This window comes from Gossypium hirsutum, chromosome A09 (assembly GCF_007990345.1).
Source record: "Gossypium hirsutum isolate 1008001.06 chromosome A09, Gossypium_hirsutum_v2.1, whole genome shotgun sequence".
NCBI lineage: Eukaryota > Viridiplantae > Streptophyta > Magnoliopsida > Malvales > Malvaceae > Gossypium > Gossypium hirsutum.
Window position 1 is genome coordinate 32989722 of NC_053432.1, and position 16997 is coordinate 33006718.

The window sequence follows — 16997 nt, forward strand, 5'->3', positions numbered from 1 at the left end:
GGGGTTGATTTGATCAAAAAAATAGAACAGAAACTGAAAGTAATCTGAGATAGTTTGAAAGCTGCCTCTAATCATCAGAAATCTTATGCAGATTTAAAATGAAAAGATATTGAATTTGAGATCGGTGATAAAGTGTTTCTAAAAGTATCTCCGTGGAAGAAACTGTTCTGACTTGGTAAAAAGGGGAAGTTGAGTCTGAGGTTCATTGGACTGTATGAAATCACTGAGCGAGTTGGGCCGGTTGCATATATATTGAGACTATCATCTGAATTAGAAAAGATTCACAATGTATTTCATGTATTGATGCTTCAACGATATAGATCTAATCCTTCGCATATAATTTCTCCATCTGATATTGAAATCTATTCTGATATGATTTGTGAAGAAAAGCCGATTCGTATTCTATCTCGTGAGATTAAAGAATTATGTAATAAAAGAATTCCGTTAGTTAAAGTGCTGTGGCATAAACGCGAAGTAGAAGAGGCTACGTGGGAGCCTGAGGATGCAATGAGACAACAATATCCAAATCTGTTTAATGGTAAGATTTTCGGGGACGAAAATCCCTAAGAGGGGGAGAATTGTAACAGTCCGGTTTAGACCCTAGTCAGAATAGTGGTTTCGGGACCACAAATTTGAGCTTGAAAAATATTTTAATATTATTTTCTGTGTCTGTGATATGTGAATTTATATCTGCTAGATTTCTGTAATTTAATTTGTTTGTTTCTGTGCTTGATTTGCAAAAAGGACCAAATCGCGTAAGTTGTAAAAGTTACCTTCTAGTTGCCAAAGTGTGTAAGTGCTATGGTTTATTAAAGTTGAGGCCTTTGCATGTAAATAAGACCATTATATGATAGTGGAAGACATGGTTTGGCAATATAATAAATAGATAAATTTTTAAAGGATGGTTAGGTAATTAGGTAAAATATGTTATTAAATAAAACAAATGCATGAAAATTTGTTCATTCATGCATATCCTTGCCTAAAATACAAAAGAAAAGAAGAGCAAAAGAACAAGCTAGGTTCTGGCACTTTGATCCTTGATTAAGGTATGGATTTTTGTCTGTTTTTTATAATTTTTACGTTTCTATGATCATTGCTTCGTGTTCTTCAAAGCTTATGTCTAAATTTCTATTTCTGTTAAAGATTTTATGAAATGCCATTGTTGATTATATGAGATTTGTGATGTTTTTATATGGATTATGAAAGATATGTGTGAGATTATTAAGCTTTGTATTTCAATTTTGATGAAATAGAGCTAATTGAGCTAAATTGTGGAAATGAGGTTTTGCAGGGCTAAATTGTGAATTAAATATGTTATTTAGGCTTGTATGGAAGCCATGTATATTCGGCCAAGCTATATTCTTGGTGAATTTTGCATATTGGTGATTTTGTGAAAAATGGACTAAATTGTCAAAGTGTGAAAATATAAGGGCTAAAATGTAAAGTGCCCTAAATATGTGTATATGGATTAAATTGAATGAAATGAATGATGAATGGTTGAATTTGAATTGTATTAGATCAAGAACAAAGAAAATCAGACTTAGATCGAAGGAAGTCCAAATTAGTCGAGTAGTCGACTCGTTTACATCTGAAATCCGTATGAGGTAAGTCAAAATACAACTACGTGTTAATTGACTAAATGCTATATATGTATATTTGTTATAATCTGTATTGGATGGCCTTGAGAGCCTGATGAATGAACTCTGAGTAGATTCTGATAAGTATCTGTATGGTTCCAAAGGAACGTTGACTTCGATCTGAAATATCGTGTAAGACCGTATCTGGGACACAGGCTTCGATTTGAGATTTACATGTAAGACCATGTCTGGGACATTGGTATCGTATATGATTTTGTGTAAGACCCTGTCTGGGACAGAGGCATCGATATTGAATTACATGTAAGACCACGTCTGGGACGTTGACATTGTACTTGTTTATGAGTATCTGTATCACTTCGAAACCATCTAATGATAGCGTATGAAATATGAGAATGAGTATATGAAATGTATAACCTATGTAGGTACGTTTGTATCGTACTAAATTTTGGAATATGAAAAACTCTGTCTCTGTGAAATATGTATGGAATTAGAAATGAAGCATGTCATACATGCAAATAAAGGAGCATGGTTCAGTTTATGAATTATTCTATGAAATGGTTATGAATCTTTATGATTAAATTGTAATTATATGCTTTAGTATTTAGACCAATTGTATTTGTCTTACTAAGCTCTTTCTAGCTTACTCTGTTTGATTTCTTCATGCATTATAGTTATCGTAGCTACTGAAGGCTCGGGGATAGTCGAGGATTGTCACCACACTATCAAACTCATTTTGGTACTTTTGAAGTGTACATATTTATGTATTTAGGCTTTAATTTGTATATATAGATATGTTATGCCATAAGAGTTGGCTAGCAAATGGTGTGCTTGTGTTAAGTTTTGGTATTGTTTTGAATGAGTTGTTGAATGATGATGATATAGTTGTAGTGAAGCATGTTTTGAGCATGAAATTGGCTGAAAACTGTTTTATGAATGTTGCTTAACATTGCTAGTAGAAAAGACCCATATAAGGGTGGCAAGTTGGCTTAAACCAAGCCTGTATTGTGCCACACGGTCAAGGCACACGGGTGTGCCTTATAGTAGTGTAAGAAAAGCAGTAACCTCTTAAGTTTCACACGGCCATAGTACGAAGGCATGTCATAAGGCTGTGGGCTTAAGTTAGTAGCTAGCTAAGTATGACACGGCCGTAGCACACGGGCGTGTTTGTTGGTCGTGTGAAAATGTCAGTATAGGACCTCTTTTTGGCACGGCTGGATCACATGGGCATGGCTTATGCCCTGTGAGGCATAGTCCTGGACGCATGGGCGTGTGGCTTTGATAGTTTTGATATATTTGGTTAAGTTCTGAAAATTCTAAATGAGTTCGGTTTAATCCTGATCTTTCCTAAATGTGTGTTTTAGGTCTCGTAGACTATATTAAAGGTTGAATTGTGAATGAATATCTATGTATTGATATTATATGATATCAATGATACTCTATTGTTCGGTAATATTCTGTCTGCCCGGTGATGCCCCTTACCTATTCCGGTGATGGTTACGGGATAGGGGTGTTACAGTGTGTGACACACGGTCTACCCTATTGCCGTGTGGATTGGTCGTGTGTCCCCTGCACGTAAAGATTTCAAGTCAATATGCATGATAGTAAAAACACGGGCAGAGACATGACCGTGTGTTTTAGCCGTGTGATGGACACGGCCTACCACACGGGTGTGTGCCTTGCCTATGTGACATTTTTGGGCTGCACACGTGCTAGGACACGAGTGTGTCATGGTCGTGTGAAGGATAAGGGCCAGGAACATGGGCATCTGCCAGGCCGTGTGAAAACCTCTCTAGGTGTGCATTTAGAATTTATTCAACACGGGTGGAGGACACAGGCGTGTCCATGAGTTCCTTAGGTCATGTGAGCCACACAGGCCATTAGCACGACCATGTCGAATTAGTCACACAGGCGTGTTGCCCCTCCCACACGGGCATGTGCCCCTATATCTAGTAATGTTTTTCATAGTCTGTGGAAAGATTCGAACCATTCCTGAATGGTTTTAAATGATTGTTGGAACCTCATAGGCCTTTGTTATGAGGTCCTTGATAAAGAATTAGAAAAGTTTTAAACTTGACTAAATTATGATGACTAAGGAAAGGGTATTTATATGCGATCAAGTTAGGTAACACATCGTATTCCGTCACGGCGTAGGGTACGGGTGTGGGGTGTTACAGAGTTATTCAGATTCTCGAAGATATGTTGAGATGTTGTATTCTAGAATTTGGAAGCAGTTGGGAAAAATACTCACCGTTGATTGAATATGCAAATAATAGCAACTTCTAAACTAGTATAAAGATGGCACCGTACGAAGCTTTATAGGGCTACAAATGTCAAACTCCGCTATACTGGACTAAATTGAGTGAGAAAAGATTCACGGGGTTGAATTGATCAGAGAGAATCAAGAAAAAGTGAAAACGATTTGAGATAGTTTAAAAGTAGCTTCAGATCGACAAAAATCCTATGCGGATTTGAAATGTAGAGAAATTGAATGTCAAATTGGAGACAGAGTGTTTTTAAAAGTATCACCATGGAAAAAGGTTCTTCGATTCGGTCGTAAAGGAAAGTTGAGTTGCGTTTTATCAGGCCGTATGAGATTACGCAGAGAATAGGGCCTGTAGCATATCAACTAGCTTTATCATTAGAACTTGAAAAGATCCATAATGTATTTCACGTTTCTATGCTATGTCAATATAGATCTAATCTGTCACATGTGATCTCGCCAGTAGATGTAGAAATTCAACCCGATATGTCATATAGTGAAGAACCGATAAAGATTCTGGCTTGTAAGATCAAAGAGTTGAGAAATAAGCGCATAGCTTTGCTAGAGGTTCTTCGGCATAAACATGGGATTGAGGAAGCTACGTGGGAACCCAAGGAAATTAGGCGAAAATAGTATCCTAACCGTTTCACCAGTAAGATTTTTGGGGACGAAAATCTCTAAGGGGAGAGAGTTGTGACAGTCCGATTTTAGGTGAAATTGGAACAGTGGTTTCAGGACCACAAATCCAAAGTCAAAATATTTATTTAATTATTTTTAATAAGGTTTACAACATGATAGAATTATTATGTGAAAGTTTCATAAAGAAATTTTACCGTTTAAATGTTTAATTCGGTAAAAAAAGACTAAATCCCGTAGCGCATAAAAGTTGAGTTCTATTGTTTAAAAGTACTAAATAACTACGGTTTAGTAATATGAAAGTCCTTATTATGAAATTAGTCCATTTATGCTGTAAGTGGACAATCTTAGACATTGATTATATGATATATTAATGTTTTATAATAAGGTTATTATGGTAATTTAGTTATTAAAGGTTTAACAAAATAAAACAAAACCAAAAATCATGTTATTTCATACATCTTTAGCTGAAAATTTGAGGAAGAAGAAACAAAAATAGGGTTTTACATTTGGCAAGCATAAATTCTTGATTAAGGTACGATTTTGATTCGATTTTTAATGATTTTTACATTTTTGATATCGTTGCTTCGTATATTTGCTAGCCCGTATCTTAATTTTTGAACTTGTTCATGATTTTGAAAAGTGTCATTGTTGAATACTTGAGTTCTTTGATGTTTAATGGATGATTTTGAAAGTTTAATGATAGATATACAAGTTTTATAAAGTGATTTTTGATAAAAATGTCAAATAGGGATTTAATTGTGAAATTGTAAAATGTGGTGGTTAAAAGTGTGGATTAATGAAAAAAATGGGCTGCTAGAAATCCCTATGAAATTCAGCTACCATGGGATTATGGTTTAATTGTCTAATTTTGCATTTTTATGTATTAAGGACTATTGCAAAGTAGTCAAAAGTCTAGGGGTAAAATTGTAAATTAGCCAAAATGAATATTTTAAACTAAATTGAATTGAATGAAAGTTTGAATAAGTTAATTTGATATTATATAGATCAAGATAAACAAATATCGGAACTAGATCGGGAAAAAGAAAAGTTGGTGAATAGACGATAGTTTTCATCCGAACAACTCAAGATAAGTTCGTCTATTTAGAATCAAACTTTTATATACTTATGATTATTGAAATGAATGTGTAAAATGAAAATATTTGAAGTATAATGCCTTATTGATATAATGTATTTCTCACTGAGCCTCGTTTGAACTGTATGGATTCATTGGATAGGAGTGACATTTTATTGGGATTACCGTTTTGGTTGAGCTCCTACATTTGTTGCGGACTCACCACAGCTCACATGAGCTTACCGATATATCAGCTCGTAAGAGCTTACTGTTTTTATCTCATTGGAGCTTACCATTTCAGCTCGTATGAGCATACTGTTCAGCTCGAAAGAGCTTACCGTTTCAGCTCAATAGAGCTTACTGTTCATCAGTTCAAGAGGAGCTTACCGAATATTGCTCGAAAGAGCATATATGATGATGAATTGATAGATTATTGACATTGTTCACTAGATTATCCATTGAAGTTCTAATAGGTTCAATGGGCCTAAATATTGCTATAAGGACGAGTTACGGTTTATAAATGTTATTAATGTTATACATGATATGTGAATTTGGAATGATGATAAGCATTGTATTAATGGATGGTTTCATGTGTTTTTACAATGACTAAAATGTTATGAATACTAGTGATTAGGTGTTGGTTAATTGAATTGGTTGCATTGTAAGTATTGCTTTGATTTTGGATAAATGGTAAGTTTAATTTTGAATTATATGGGCTTACTAAGCTATAAAGCTTACTCTATTTCTTTTTCTATGTTTTATAGAGGTTCGTTAGCTCGCTCGTTTTGGACAAATCAAAGTTACACATCACACTATCCAATTTCTGATTGGTACTTTTGAACTTTTGGATATATGTAAATTGGCATTAATAGGCTAGTTTAAAATATGTTAGTTATGTTACTTGATATCCTAATTTTGGTATGTTTTTGTGTATAAGTTAAACCACGTGATTCGGCTTATGTTTTGGTTGAATTAAATGTTCAATTATGGTATGTTTTGGCAAGGTAATTATGGAATGAAATTATGCAAGTGAAGACTTGATATGTAGTTGTTAAATGAATGTATTATGTATGATGTTAAATAGGTATTCAGGTATGCAATTGTTAGGTTTTCATATGGATAATAAGGTGTATTGAAATGGTTATCTTAGCTACTTATTGAGTTGTAAAAATGTGGTCATTTATGCTGGTGAATGTTTGTGTTTATAGGGTGGAAAAATGGCCTTACAAATGGCCTACTTTTGTCCACATGGGAAGAGACACGGACGTGTGCCTTAGCCGTGTATGACACATGGTCATACTGCATGGCCGTGTGTCCTCTAGGGTACCCTTTGAAATTAAGTCAGTATACCCTACAGGTTTGGCACGGCTTAGACACACGGGCGTGTCTACTGACCGTGTGTGGCACACGGGCTGGCACATGGGCGTGTGGCCGGCCGTGTGACCCAAGTCAGTAACCTCTCTAATTTTCCCTCGGTTATGGCACACGGGCATGTCTTTGGCCGTGTGACACAAGTCAATATGTATTCCCTATTTTCACACGATCAAAGACACGGGCATGTCTACTAGCCGTGTGAAGCACACGGCCTGTTGACACGGGCGTAGGATTCTTGAAATGTTGAAAATTTTCTAAGTTTCCAAAATTTTAATATGTTACCAATTTAGTCCCTAATGCATGTTTTAAGCTTCTTATGCTCGATTTAGGTACATATTGAATGTGATTGAATGATAGTTACTGAAATGAGATGATGATTGATAATTGATTGTTTTGAATTGAGTTACAAGACTAGCAATGCCTCTTAACCTATTCCGGTGGCGGTTACGGGTTAAAGGTGTTACAAGGCATGTGGCTTGGTCGTGTAACCCAAGTGAGAGAGTTACACGGGCATGGGCACGAGTTGGGACATGGTTGTGTGTCCCTAATTGAGTGATACACAGCCTGAAACACATACGTGTGTCTTAGTCGTGTGAGTCACATCGCCTGGCCACACGACCGTGTGACCCCTGCAGCTTGAATTTTCTAACTTTTTCCCCAATGTTTTATATGTTCCCGATTTAGTCCCGAACTCTTTTTAAAGTGTTTCTAAGGCCTCGAGGGCTCGATTAACGGGAAATGTGCATGTGTTTGAATAAATTATGCGACGGATACAGCTTAGGTGTAACATCCCTAACCTGTATCCGTCACAGGATTAAGGTTATGAGGTATTACCGAACATATTACAATTAACATAGATATGCATAACATAATATAGTTCAAAATTTTAATCACATCAATTATTGTAACTAAATCAATTAACGTAACTCATAATATATGCCATTCATAGCATGATATAAATTACACATAACCCATCATTTATACATATACAGAACATATAACACATCAATAATTTCATTGTTGAATATTAGACCTATTTTTATAAAAGTCCTGCACATGCATAAATTATACACCATTTAAAATAAAATATACATTATCAACCCTTTGTTTCATATATATATGATAGCAACATATTAATATTTATGAAACTTGTATATTTTGCATATTAACACCAAATATAATGAGCTTTCATTTAAAAACAAACTCATTCTAGTTTCTAGTACATTCGGCTAACATAGATCATTATCTTAGTATATATGATAAAAGTACACCAGATGGTATCATGTATGTGTCTCAGTTTTTAATTAACAATCACATGGCCTACTTTAACTTATTTAACACTCAATATATACATATAGCAGAAATACAAAACATTTTCACATGCATCATATACTCAGATACACTTCCAATATAAGCTCAAATCAAGATTAAATATTTATATGTATTTATAATCATATAACATAACCAATTTGTTCATGCCACATTCAAAATCAACAACCAATCCTCAAGACTTTCATATAACAGAATTATGTTCAACCATGATATACAACATGATAACCAAATAAACTTTAACTATAATACAACCAATACTGAATTTAAACCTAATAATAAAGCCATTTTCAATGCATAAAACATTTACCAAAAACATCATCCATCCATAGTACTTAACACTTTAACTGAAATGAATTTTTACGACATTCATGCATAGCTCATTAAACATAATAACTAAGTACACATAAAACCAAGACTAAGCATAAATACCAAGCCATTTTCGCATGGCTTTATACAAAACTAAAGTTCGTCGTTTCAAAACATGTTCCAGCCTATACATGCCATAAGTTTAAAATTTTAGTTTATAAAATACCGAAGGCAATCGATAGTGTGTTAGACTTTGCTGACGTTCTCCGAACTTGTAACTTGAATCTGAAATCTGTAAAATAAAGGTAAACATCAATACACAAAGTAAGCTAATTTAGCTTAGTAAGTCATAAGCAAATTTAATCATTCAAAAGAATAATCAAAGCATTTTAAACAAGCCAAATTATAACATTATTGTTATACTTAATCTCAAACGTATCATCTCATTTATTTATAACTTATACTTTCACTCAAATAAGTTACCTTGGCCGAATGCTAATGTATCACATTTAGCATAATATCACTCAACTTTTCACTCCCAAAATGACATTATACGAAGTATGCTTACATTCAAATATATATATACTCATGAATCAAAACTCAACTTCATATATATATATAGCCAAAACATACTTCTCATATCTACTCACATTCTTCACTTATATCTTACATATCTTATAATAGATATCAAGAAGCTTACTTAACTTGTTTCAAATAAGTAATAAGCTAAGCTCATACCTGGTCATTTTAGCTCATTTAACGTATTCAATTTCCACATCAGCACAAAGTCTTTTAATCATAAACTTATAATAATTCACTGGCATAAAGCCTGCTAGGCCTAAGCCTGTATTTAACACCGGCAGAAGACCTGCTAGACTCAAAGACTGATTTTTATACAACAGCAATAAGCCTACTAGGCAATAAGCCCGATTAAATTCACCAGCACAAGGCTTACTAGGCTCAAAGCCGAATATCACTATTATAACATTGTCTTATAAACAATTCATATATCGAAACTTTCAGATATTCCAAAATAGCATATTAAACTAAGTTACATAAAAAATTAACGATGTTTAATTGCTTAAAGACTTACCTCGGACGATGAAAAATCGGTACGGATTGACTAATCGACAACTTTAATTTTCCCCCGATCTAATTCTGATTTTTTCTTTTCTTAATCTAAATTAATATAAATTAAACTTATTAAATCAAATATTCAACCAAATTCATCCAAAAACACACAAATGGGCAAATTACACTTTTACCCTTGATATTTTACATTTTTCACAACAACATATGCACAATCTCACAACAACATAGTTAGGCCGAATATTCCTTATACTCATACTAGTCCATATATGTCATTTATTTCACATTTTAGTCCTTTAATTTATTATTTTTTCAATTTAGCCCTAATTACTCAAATTCATCAAAAATTCCAATACAAAACATGTTAATCTAAAACATATCTTTAATATTTCATCATCAAACATCACAAAACACAAATATTCATCAATGGCACAACTCAAAACATTCATCAAAATTAGAAATTCTAGCATGGGTCGGATAGTATTCGAAGCAATGATCTCAAAAACGTAAAAATTATCAAAAACCGAAACCAAACTAGCCTCAAATCAAGCTTGAGAAATGGTTGAATATCACCAAGCTTTAGTTTCTTTTCTTTCTTTTTATTTTCAGTCAAAGCATGCATATATGAACATCATTTTATTATTTATGTTATATTATAACATTTATATTATTTACCTAATTACATATTTAACCTTTTAAAACTAATAAAAAACATATATAATAAGGATACATTCAGCAATCACATAGTCTAAAGGTTTATTTGCAACATAAATACCTCAATTTATAAAGCCATTAACAAATTGCTCTTTATAAAATAAACTATCAATTTTTTCAATTTACACGATTAAACCCTTTTTATTAAATTAAGCACACAAACGATCAAATTTTCATACGAAGCTTTCACACATGCAAATTCGCATATAGTAAACACGAAAAATTATATTTAAATATTTTTCTAACTCGGATTTATGGTCCTAAAACCACCGTTCCGATTAGGGTCTAAATCAGGCTGTTACAACTCTCCCCCTTTAGCGTTCTCTCATTACATCTTCTGACTTCCACGTTGTTTCCTCAACACCGTGCTTATGCTACAGTACTTTACCCAACAGAATTTTCTTATTTCGCAACTCTTTAATCTCACGAGCCAGAATATGAATCGGTTCTTCCTCGTACGTCATATCAGGTTTAATCTCAACTTCGGTCGGACTAATCACATGTGAAGGATTAGATCGATATCTACGAAGCATCGAAACAGGAAATTCATAGTGAATCATTTCTAGTTCAGGTGGTAACAACAGTCTATAAGCAACAAGTCCGATTCGCTCGATAATCTCATATAGCCCAATGAATCTCGGACTCAATTTGCCTTTACGACCAAATTTGAGTTTTTTCTTCCACAGTGAGACTTTCATAAACACTCTATCCCTGATCTTAAACTCTATATCTTTACGTTTCAAGTTTGCAAATAATTTCTAACGATCTGATGCTGCTTTTAGACTTTCACAATTTACTTTCACTTTCTGTTCAGTTTCTCTAACAAAATCAACCCCGTGTATCTTGTTTTCACTGAGTTCAGTTCAATTCAATGGTGTACGACATTTACGGTCGTATAAAGCCTCGTAAGGTGCCATTTTAGTACTCAATTGAAAGTTGTTGTTATACACAAATTTAATCAAAGTTAAGTATCATTCCCACGTACCTTCAAACTCGAGAATGCAACATCTCAACATATCCTCAAGCATCTGAATGGTTTGTTTGAATTGACCATCTATCTGGGGATGAAAAGCAGTGCTAAAATGTAATTTTGTACCTAGTGCATCTTGCAGTTTCTTCCAAAACTGCATTGTAAACCTCGGATCTCTATCTGACACAATAGAAATAGGTACTCCGTGTAGTCTCACAATCTGAGAAACATATAATTCAGCAAGTTTATCGAGTGAATAATTTGTTTGAACCAGAACAAAGTGAGCCGATTTAGTCAATCTATCAACAATAACCTAAATTGCATCTTTTTTGCTCGGTGTCAATGGTAAACCAGATACAAAATCCATCATGACTTTGTCTCATTTCTATTCAGGTATCATGATCAGCTGAAGCAATCTAGAAGGTACCTGATGTTTGACTTTTACTTGTTGACAGATTAAACACTTCAAAACATAGTCAGAAATGTCTCATTTCATACCATGCCACCAGTAAAGCTGTTTCAAATCACTACACATCTTCGTACTACCCAGGTGAACAGATAGCCGACTGTTATGAGCTTCATTCAAAATCATCTGAATCAACTCTGTATTTCTCAGAACACATATTCAGTTTCTGAACCACAAACATCCCTCAACATCCACTTGAAATTCTGAATCAACATTCGATTCACAGTGAGCCCGTTTTACTATCAAATCATTATGGACCTTCTAATCTTCACAAATCTGCTGAATAAATAACGGTCTTGCTTTTAACTCGACTATTATCGCACCAACATCTGACATAACCATATTTGCATTCATTGCATGCAAAGCAAATAGGGATTTTCAACTTAGAGCATCCGCAAAAATGTTAGCCTTTTTAGATAATAATCAATTACTAGCTTGTAATCTTTTAACAACTCTAACCGTCGATGCTGTCTCAAATTCAGATCTTTCTGAGTCATCAAGTACTTCTGACTTTTATGATCAGAATAAACATGACATTTCTCACCGAACAGATAGTGACGCCAAATTTTTAACGCAGACACAATAGCTGCCAACTCTAAATCGTGCATCGGATAGTTCTTTTTATGCGATTTTAACTGTCTCAAGGCATAAGCTATAACTTTACCTTCTTACATCAAAACATAGCCCAAACCATTTAAATATGCATCACTATAGATAACAAATTCTTTACCCGATTTTGGTTGAACTAACACTGAAGCTTTGGTCAGAATGGCTTTCAACTAATCAAAAATTTTCTGGCACTTTTCTGACCTCTTAAACTTAACATCTTTCTGTAGTAGCTTCATCACCGAGGTTACAATCATAGAGAAACCTTTCACGAACCATCTATAATAACCAGCAAGTCCTAGAAAACTTTGAACATCAGAAATGTTTCTCGAAGGTTTCCAATCAAGTATTGCTGAAATCTTACGCAGATCAACCTGAATACCTGATGCTGAAACAACATGTCCCAGAAAGCTAACTTCGTGTAACCAGAACTCACATTTACTAAACTTTGCAACCACTATATTTCTCGCAAATTCTGTAACACAAGTCTCAAATGCTCGACATGTTCGGTTTCATTACGGGAGTAGATCAATATATCATTAATAAACACAACCATAAACCTATACAAATACTGTCTGAAGATCTGATTCATCAAATCCATAAAAATAGCAAGTGCATTAGTTAGTCCAGAAGGCATAACCAGAAACTCATATTGTTCGTACCTCGTTCAAAAATCAAATTTTGGCACATTGGAGTCTCTGACTCGTAACTAATAAAAACCCGATCTCAAATCTATCTTCAAAAACACTGAAGCCCCTTTCAACTGATCGAACGGGTCATCAATCCGTGGAAACAGATATTTATTTTTTATAGTCACCTCATTTAGCTGGAAGTAATCAATACACATTCTCATAGTTCTGTCTTTCTTTTTCACAAATAGAACTGGCACACCTCAGGGAGAGAAACTCGGTCGCGCAAAACCTCTATCTGTCAACTCTTGCAACTGAGCTTTCAATTCTTTTAATTTAATAGATGTCATTCGGTACGGAGCTATTGAAATCAGAGTCGTCCCCAGTACTAACTCAATACCAAACTCTACCTCTCGAATAGGTGGCAAACCCAACAATTCTTTAGGAAACACGTCCAGATACTCGCACACAATCGGTACGAATTCAATCTTCTTTTTAGTCACTTTACTATCAAGCACATAAGCAAAGTAAGCTTCACAACGTTTTCTCACATATTTCTGAGCTAACATCAAAGATATTACTGCTGGTAAACCACTTAAATCATTAGATTCAATTCGAATAATCTCGTTATTCTGACATCTCAAATCAATGGTCTTTCTTTTACAATTAACAACGGCATCGTGAAAAGTCAGCCAATCCATACCCAAAATTATATCGAACTCGTCGAAAGGTAACAACATCAAATCGGCCAGAAAGCATGAATCTCGAATCATCAGCGGGCAATTTTTACTCACTTTGTCAACCAAAATACACCGGCCCAAGAGGTTCAATGCTCGAATCACAAACTCAGTAGACTCAACAGGCAAAGTCTTACTCGATACTAATGTTTCACACACATAAGAATGAGTTGAACCAGGATCAATCAATGTAATAACACTAGTATCATAAAGAGTGAAAGTGCAGGTAATAACATTTGGGGAAGAAGCGTCCTCGTGAGCGCGTATAGCGTAAGCTCTAGCATGTGCATGAGCCTCAGATCGAACTCCTGTATCTTTCATCCCTCTCTGACTGCCACCTACATTACCCAAATGCCTGGGTGGTCTGCCTCACGCTGACATATTACTCAGTCTTGCGTTCTGAACAGTGTTTTGCTCGGCTAACATCGGGCAATCTCGGAAAAATGATCCATCAATCCGCATTTAAAACAAGACCAGTCATGTAATCTGCAATCTTCAGAATGCCATTTACCATAATGCTTGCATTCAACTCTATTCTGTCGAACATTACCAACACTAGCTATCGAATTAGCTCGTGAACTCACAGGGGGTCAGTCTCTGTCTCGTCTAGAAAAGCCCACAGTATCCTTAGATCGACCAGAATCATCTCTAAACTTCTTCAATGTTGAGTGAAAATTCTTACCCGATGATCTTTTACGAGAATCTCTGGCTTTAGAATTAGCTTTCCTTTTCTCTTTCCCGAGCTCTTCGGCTTTGCAAGCTCGCTCAACAAGTACCACGAACTCTTTGATTTCAAGTATACCAACCAGCAATTTAATGTCTTTATTCAAACCGTTTTCGAATATTTTACATATGATACTTCAGTTGAAACACACTCACGAACATATGTGGCTGATATATTTCTTATGGAACTCAGTCTGAAAGAATTCCCAGGTCACTCACTCTCTCGGAACCACTGATACTAGTGTATTCCACCAGTGATATGTGGTGTCTTGTAGGAAGGATATGGCACATTTTAAGCACTCATCCGGGGTACAAGATAACTCATCAAACACGCGGATAGTATTATCAAGCCAGAATTCAGTTCGCTCAGCATCATCGTCATCAGTAGCTCTGACTTCTTCAGCCCTGTGTTTTCTAATTTTATCAATAGGAGGCTTGTTAAATCTCATCGGATTAATCATCGGAGGTACCACAAGTATCGGAGATGGATTATTCGGGGGTAGAGGTTGTTGTGTAGCCGGGCTAGTTTGGATATATTGAGTAAACAAATCATTCATCATTTGATAGAAGGCTTGTTTAGCTTCCCCCTCATGGCTACTCGAGATCGGTCGAGTTTGAACTGGTACTGTCCTATGCACGGGAGTAGGTGCTACACTTTAGACATCATTAGCTACAGCTCTGTCTGGATCCATTTACTATATGAAAACACATTTTTAAATGTCAGAGGTCATCACACTATCGCAGTATATATTATGGCATGTATAGCTAGACTCACACGTGCTACGTTAGTCCTAGAATTGACTAAACTGTAGCTCTAATACTAATAAAATGTAACACCCCTAACCCGTATCCATCTCTAGATTAAGGTTATGAGGCATTACTGAACATATTACAATTCACACAGATATGCATAACATAATATAGTTCAAAATTTTAATCACATCAATTATTATAACTAAATCAATTAACGAAACTCATAATATATGCCATTCATAGGATGATATAAATTACACATAACCCATCATTTATACATATACAGAACATATAATACATCAATAATTTCATTGTTGAATATTAGACCTATTTTTATAAAAGTCCTGCACATGCATAAATTATACACCATTTAAAATAAAATATACATTATCAACCCTTTGTTTCATATATATACGACACCAATATATTAATATATATGAAACTTGTATATTTTGCAGATTAAAACCAAATATAATGAGCTTCCATTTGAAAACAAACTCATTTTAGTTTCTAGTACATTCGGCTAACATAGGTCATTGTCTTAGTATATTTGATAGAAGTACACCAAATGATATCATGTATGTGTCTCAGTTTTTAATCAACAATCGCATGGCCTACTTTAACTTATTTAATACTCAATACAAAACATTTTCACATGCATCATAAACTCAGATACACTTCCAATATAAGCTCAAATCAAGATTAAATATTTATATGTATTTATAATCATATAACATAACCAACTTGTTCATGCCACATTCGAAATCAACAACCAATCATCATGACTTTCATATAACAAAATTATGTTCAACCATGATATACACCATGATAACCAAATAAACTTTAACTATAATCCAACCAATATCGAATTTAAACCTAATGATAAAGCCATTTTCAATGCATAAAACATTTACCAAAAACATCATCCATCCATTGTACTTAACACTTTAACTAAAATGAATTTTTACCACATTCATGCATAGCTCATTAAACGTAATAACTAAGTGAACATAAAACCAAGACTAAGGATAAATACCAAGCCATTTTTGCATGGCTTTGTACAAAACCAAAGTTCATTCATTTCAAAACATGATCCAGCCTATACATGCCATAAGTTTAAAAATTCTGTTTATAAAATGCTGAAGGCGATCGATAGTGTGTTAGACTTTGCTGACGATCCCCGAGCTTGTAACTTGAATCTGAAATCTATAAAACAGAGGTAAACATAAATACACAAAGTAAGCTAATTTAGCTTAGTAAGTCATAAGCAAATTTAATCATTCAAAAGAATAATCAAAGCATTTAAAACAAGCCAAATTATAACCTTATTGTTATACTAATCTCAAACATATCATCTCATTTATATAAGTTACCTTGGCCGAATGCTAATGATGGTCGTGAAACTAACTAAAAATTTGAGTAAGGCAAGTGCAGCTATCGAACAGTAGTATAGTAATAGTGAGACCAGGAATATCGTATCAACGAGGATAAAAGTACTAGTAATTACTATCTTTTTTGTTATCTAACCTAAGAATTAAAGGATGTTTTTAGACTAAAACTAATTATCTAATTAACTAAGATTATGACAGAGATTAAAGCTGGAAAATATTTTTTAGGAGACCGATGGGGAAGACAATACCCAATGAAGAATCCTCCTAGACTTCACTTATTACTTCTGAATTAGACGATTTATTCACTTGACTTAATCTGTAGAAATCCTTTGTTTATG